Source organism: Xyrauchen texanus, chromosome 27, assembly GCF_025860055.1.
Source record: "Xyrauchen texanus isolate HMW12.3.18 chromosome 27, RBS_HiC_50CHRs, whole genome shotgun sequence".
Classification (NCBI taxonomy): Eukaryota; Metazoa; Chordata; class Actinopteri; order Cypriniformes; family Catostomidae; genus Xyrauchen; species Xyrauchen texanus.
The window spans coordinates 11,642,107-11,648,616 of NC_068302.1; the positions used below are offsets into that span (position 1 = coordinate 11,642,107).

Here is a 6,510-nt window from a genome sequence, read left to right on the forward strand (position 1 = left end):
CGGCTGTCAATGATAACAGTTCTGGGTTGGGCTGTTGGTTAAGGGTTGTTTGTTTATTGTAAAAAATAAACTATTATCATTAGGCTACACAGTGTAAGAGATAGGTGGCCTATAGGGCAGAAATGCCTTGTGATTGGCCTCTTTGTGTTGAAAGCAAAGATGGACAGACCAAACCAAACATTAAAACCTCCATACTGACCATATAATAGAGTAACCTCACAGGTGTGAACATCACCACTATAAAGATAATCCAAAACAGGTCAGGACAAAAACAATCAATCTATAGCTAATATGTTTAACATTTCCCTCAAAATAAGGATAAGAAAATCTCATCTTCAATCTGTTTCAAAGAAAAAAATTATATATAATCAAATAGATGGTATATTTGGCCTTAATTAATGCACATTGTACACTTATATCATATGAATATGCATAATATTTTGAAAGATGTTTGTTCATATGAGGATTTTAGAATAGATTATACTAGTGTAAAACATTAAGAAAGTATTTTAGATTCATAACCTTATTATCATTATGTCTTAAAACTGAAGGTAGCCCATTTTATTAAGTATTTTAACTAAACATGTTTTAATTTTTTAGTATCAAACACCAAACACAAAAACTAGCCTAAATAAATCTGATGTATGACAATACGCGTATCACAAAACAAATATTTAGACTATTTTTACATTTTTATTTTTTAATTATTATTACTATTATTATTATTATTATTATTATTATTATTATTTTTGCAGTTCAATATCAGTAAAATTTTCCTTTCACTTGAATTGAGTAATCTTTAACTAAATTAAAATAACAAAACTTGGATATATTTACGTTTAATTAATTTAATTTAGTTAAACATTACTCAAATCAATTTAATGGAAATTTGTTAAGAAACTGAAATGTGTAAATCTTAAAAACAGACTTAAGTATTTTTTTGTGTGTATTTACTGTATGTTTTTCAGAGGTATGTCACATACTAGTAAATTCATGCAACATATTTCAACATACTAAAAAATAGCTTTTACAAATGTGTAACATACAGTATGCATATTTCCTATGTACACACACACATACGGTATGTGACACATACATTTCTATCAATTTCTTACTCCAAAAATATTTTAGCCTATTTTTTAAATTTGCACATTTCAATTTCATAACATAGAAATGTGTGATGCTTAACAAAGTTGAATTAATAAAACTTAAAATAGTTAGTTTTGTTTTAATGTAATGAATATTGCTTAATTCAAGTTGATGGAATTTTTCTATATAATTGAAATGCATAAATCTTAAAATATATATATATATATATATATATATATATATATATATATATATATATATATATATATATATATATATACTGTATATACACATATCGTATATCCATACCCCATAATGACAAAGTAAAAACCAGATTTTGATAACTTTGCAAATTTATTCAAAATAAAAAACTGAAATATCACATCTGACTCTGGATGGGCACTTAGGGACATACTTGTGTTGTCTTGGCTGTGCGTTTAGGGTCATTGTCCTGTTGGAAGGTGAACCTTTGGCGTTCAGCTTTCCTTCAACCCACCCTGACCAGTCCCCCAGTCCCTGCCACTGAAAAACACACCCAAAGCAAGATGCTACCACCACCATGGTATTGTGCAGGTAATGAGTGTTGCCTGGTTTCCTCGGACATGATGCTTGGAATTGAGGCCAAACAGAAATCTTCATTTCATCAGACCAGAGGCTTCCTTCTGGCCACTCTGCCATAAAGCCCAGATCCGTGGAGTGTTGCAGTGATGGTTGTCCTTTGTAAGTTTCTACCATCTCCACACATGATGTCTGGAGCTCAACCAAAGTGACCATCGGGTTCTTTGTCAACTCTCTTACCAAGGCCCTTCTCCCCGATTGCTCAGTTTGGCCTGGAGGCCAGCTCTAGGAAGAGTCCTGGTTGTTCCAAACTTCTTCCATTTGAGAATTATTGAGGCCACTGTACTCTTTGGAACCTTCAATGGAGCGAAAAAAAATGGTAGCCTTCCCCAGATCTATGCCTCAACACAATCTTGTCTCTGAGCTTTGCAGGCAGGGTTGAATTCAATGAAGCTGTCAGCTGAGGACATGTGAGGAGTCTGTTTCTCAAACTAGAGACTCTGATGTACTTATCCTCTTGTTTAGTTGTACATCTGGCCTTCCACATCTCTTTCTGTCCCTGTTAGAGACAGTTGTACTTTGTCTTTAAATACTGTTGTGTACAACTTTGTATGAAATCTCCAGTTTTTTTGGCAATTTCAAGCATCGTATAGCCGTCATTCCTCAAAACAATGATTGACTGATGAGTTTCTAGAGAAAGCTGTTTCTTTTTTGCCATTTTTGACCTAATATTGACCTTAAGACATGTCAGTCTATTGCATACTTTGGCAACTCAAAAACAAACACGAAGACAATGTTAAGCTTCATTTAATGAACCAAATATCTTTCAACTATGTTTGTGTTTGCAAGTGAGTTTTCTAGTACCAAATTATCAAATTAGCATGATTACTCAAGGATAAGATATTGGAGTGTTGGCTGCTGGAATTTGGGCCTGTCTAGATTTGATCAAATATTACTTTTTTCAAATAGTGATGGTGCCGTTTTTTTACATCAGTAACGTCCTCCTGACTATATTTTGTGATCAGCTGAATGTCACTTTGGTGAATTAAAGTACCAAGCTCCTTCTGAAACATCAAAATCTGTACATTATTCCAATATATGACCCTATATCATATTTCTGTTTGGTTTTGTTTATTTATTTGTATGTTGGCTTTTTCTTCAGTCAGAATGTGGATCATTCATAAGTACAAGAGAGAGTTGGAAGTCATCCACTGCAGCTCAGTCAACATATCAGCAAAAACAAAGAGATTTCTGCTAAGACAAGCATAGTTAATAAGCTGCACAACAATGTCCTTACACCTGATAAAATGGCATTGGGGAAAAAAAACATTGCCTTATGGCAGAAACAGAAAGGTTCAGATCTGGAAAAATATCAGTGTCAAGATCTGGTTCTGTTCAACCATCGAGATCATATATGAACAAATCTACAGTGGCCTTGAGTATGATAAATCCAATCCCATATTCACTGAAGTGCTTTGAGTCTGGGCTATTTGATAGTCCAAACAAGTGATGCAAAGAGTCCCTGTTTCATTCTGCGCTTACAAGTTATACACTTGAACGGATGACCATCAAGACACCAAACTGTCCTGCAGAGCTGTGCTGAACATGACAAGCATTGAGAGTGACACGCCCTTTGCTGACTCCACCCCTCCTTCATCCCCTCAACCAATCAGAGAAGAGAATTTCCCCAGAGAATGCTCAATGTTACATTCATTCTCTGGAGATCCACTTCAACAAGATGTTTTCCACACCTTCAAATAGGAGACTAAGAAATTTCACTGTACTCCGAACAAAAAGTCCATCACGCCAAGTGTTCCTCATCATGCTAAAGTTGTTCAAGCTTCTTGCTGCACAAATCTCGCCCCTTCCATCCAGTTCCCACTTAACATGCTGCAATGCCTGGAACGCTTCCAACAGGAGCATGTTCTTCCTCTCTCGCAGAGAGGCCGTGCACTGATCTCTGCTTTCCGATCCAGTGCCTCCAGGAACTCTACTACAGTTTGCATACGTGTGGTCTCCGTGGAAGATTTGAGAAATACTAATGGCCTTCGACCTCTGGCCTGCAGCTTGACTTTAAGCCTTACTCCAGGCAAGCTGCAGCACCAACACTGTGCCATCATCAGAAACTGCCATAATCCTGCATTCAATAAATATTTCTTCTTCATAGAGTCTGGAGAGCAGGAGGAAGGGCTGAGAGATTTAGCTCTCAGACTGAAGGTGCTGGATAAGCCCTTGGGATTGGGCAGAGGAGTGGTAATTTGAAATGTCATAAAACCCCTCTGTCAGCTTCTGCCACTGTGAGATGCACTGATGTGCTTGGAAAGTGCTGCAGGTTTTCCGCAAATTTGAAATGTGGACTGAACTTTAAATTAAATTGTGGCAACTGACTTGACCAGAGCATAAATGTCCAGTGCATGTGTACAGTTCTTCATTTTTACTATTATATACAGAAAAATGTTTGTTTAGCATCATACAACTGTTAAATTAAAGATAGTTACACTAACTATCTAAAGACACTACAGATTCAAAGGGGAATGACATTTATTGTAATAGATCATTGTAACCTTGCTATAATGACCAGTGTTTTTAAGGAATCATATGTATTAGGTGTTTTGTGTCAAGTATGTTGATCGACTCATATAAAAGAAAATTAACATTTAGATCCAGCCATAATGAATGAGCACTTAATTGTATTTAAAAAAAAAAAATTTGTTAAAATATTACATTTAATTTTAATTTCTTAAATCTTTAAAAAGTGCTGCGGAATGTAGATATTGAAATATTTACCCAAATAGATGTTGTTTATGCTGTATATAAGACACACATATAATATATAAATAAAATGTGTTAATCATTATTAACCCTTTAAACTCGAAAGGGGGGGGCGCTATAATGCCAAAAGGTTTACGCTTAAACGTTAAATTGCCCATATACATAAGTCAGGCATATGAGGTATATGAACTTAGAATCTGAACTTCTCTGGGAAAATCAAGTCTGCATTTATGTTGCATAAAATAACAAAATAAGGCCACAAAAATTTGCAATGCAAATTAGCGCCCCCTAGAGGTAATGGGGTACTCAAATTAATATGAAAAAAAGTTTTTCACATAGCAGCTTATTGGACAAGTCATATATCAAATGAAAGCTCTCTGTAAAGGGATTTAGATGGGCAAGGAGGAGGCAAGAACCGGCTTGATGATATAAATAATAGTTTAATGAGAAACTTAAACAAGACACAAACACACACATGACGGACATGCCCGTAAACAATCTCTCTCTCCCGCACCATCCTCCACAGTCGGCCTTTATCCCTCTCGGTGGCATGATTAGCCTGATAAGGGACCGGGTGTGTAGAATCACCACCCGGCCCCGCCCTCCGCCCTGCCACACTCTCATTCCACAGGAATGCGACTTAGTTCAAAGGATTTTCAAAAGAATCACAAAGTGAAATATAATTTCAGTAAAACATCAAATACAAATGTGATCAGCAAAATCTCTTTTAATGCGCCAAACCTCTAGTCCACTCAGAGGCCGAGATCTGTGATGAAATAACGAGGGTGGTACATGCACTAAAAATTAGACTGATTGTCTATAGATGGGCACATCTTTGAGGGGTAAAATGCGTTAGAGTGCCACCTACATTTGAGATCAGTATATTGTGCTGAAATGTGAAAAAAATATTTTTTCTAGTGCTTGCTGCCATCTAGTGGAATGATATAAGTCTTTTCAATATGAGGTAGAGTGAACAGTACCAGAATTACATGTTTATAAATTTAGGACAACAAAAATGTTTTCAAAATGTTTTTGTTTATCATACGATTATAAACAGATTTTATCTTTTTAATTTGGGGGGATTTCTGAAAAATAAAAATAAAAGTTTTGCAATCAGTCCACATTATGTGTAAATGGTGAGCCAAAAATGCACCAGAGTTTATTTTTTAATGTTGCTTGTGTTTTAGAGTTTTGAGTATTTATGTGCCAATGTGATCAAAGCAATCAGTAACTTGTTATTCATATGTGACAACCTGCCCTGAAATGTATCATCTTGCCTCAACCTGACATTTATAAATAATACCTTTGTCCTGAAAACACAGTTCTGTAATTTTTTAACTATAAAAAATAAAAAAATTTAGTTTGGAAAATTAATTCACAAAAATTATCCTGATTTAAGGTAGTTTTGAACTAAGTGTTTGAAACCAACATACAAAACTAGTACTACAGAAAACAAGCATTTGTGCAGTTGGACGTTTGACTCAAAACTGTTACTGAGCTATAGCCCTTGTGACAACTTCCCCTGTGTGACAATTATACCCAATCTCCCTGTATAAAATATATGTATTTTTATGTATTAATTACATGTAAAATTATTAAATATAGAATTATTTATTAATTTATTGATATAATATATTATTATTAATATGTACTAATATATCAATTAATAAATAGAATTAGAAGCATTAAATGACTGAGCACAAAAGCATGCATGAGCTTCCTGTATCAAATCTCAGCATCGTCTTGCTCCAGTACTTCAAGACATTTACAGCAATGAGAATGACAACCAGTAATCAGAGGCCGAAGTGTTGAGATTATCGGTAATTAGATTGATACAGAAATAAGTCTCTCTTTTAAAAAACTCTCCCTTTCTCTCCACTTTTGTCTCTCCATCACACACATGTAGCAGGGGTGCACATGCTGTAAGGCCAGTGTTAAGCAGATATAAAGAGAGTCTTAATTATCCCAATAAAAACCCAAGTGCCTGCTCTAATCGAAAGATAAATGTGCAGAGAGGCAGCGCAGGACCTTTCCTTTAACTGTAGTCAACAGCCAATTAACTCTAAATGAGCAGTGCATCTCAGAACATTC

The 6,510-nt window shown here is 35.1% G+C and overlaps 1 pseudogene; it reads left to right on the forward strand.

The window, feature by feature from the left end:
• The first annotated feature begins 2,479 nt into the window (after positions 1-2,479).
• Positions 2,480-3,948, forward strand: LOC127621211 (uncharacterized; annotated as a pseudogene).
• Positions 3,949-6,510: the final 2,562 nt, after the last annotated feature.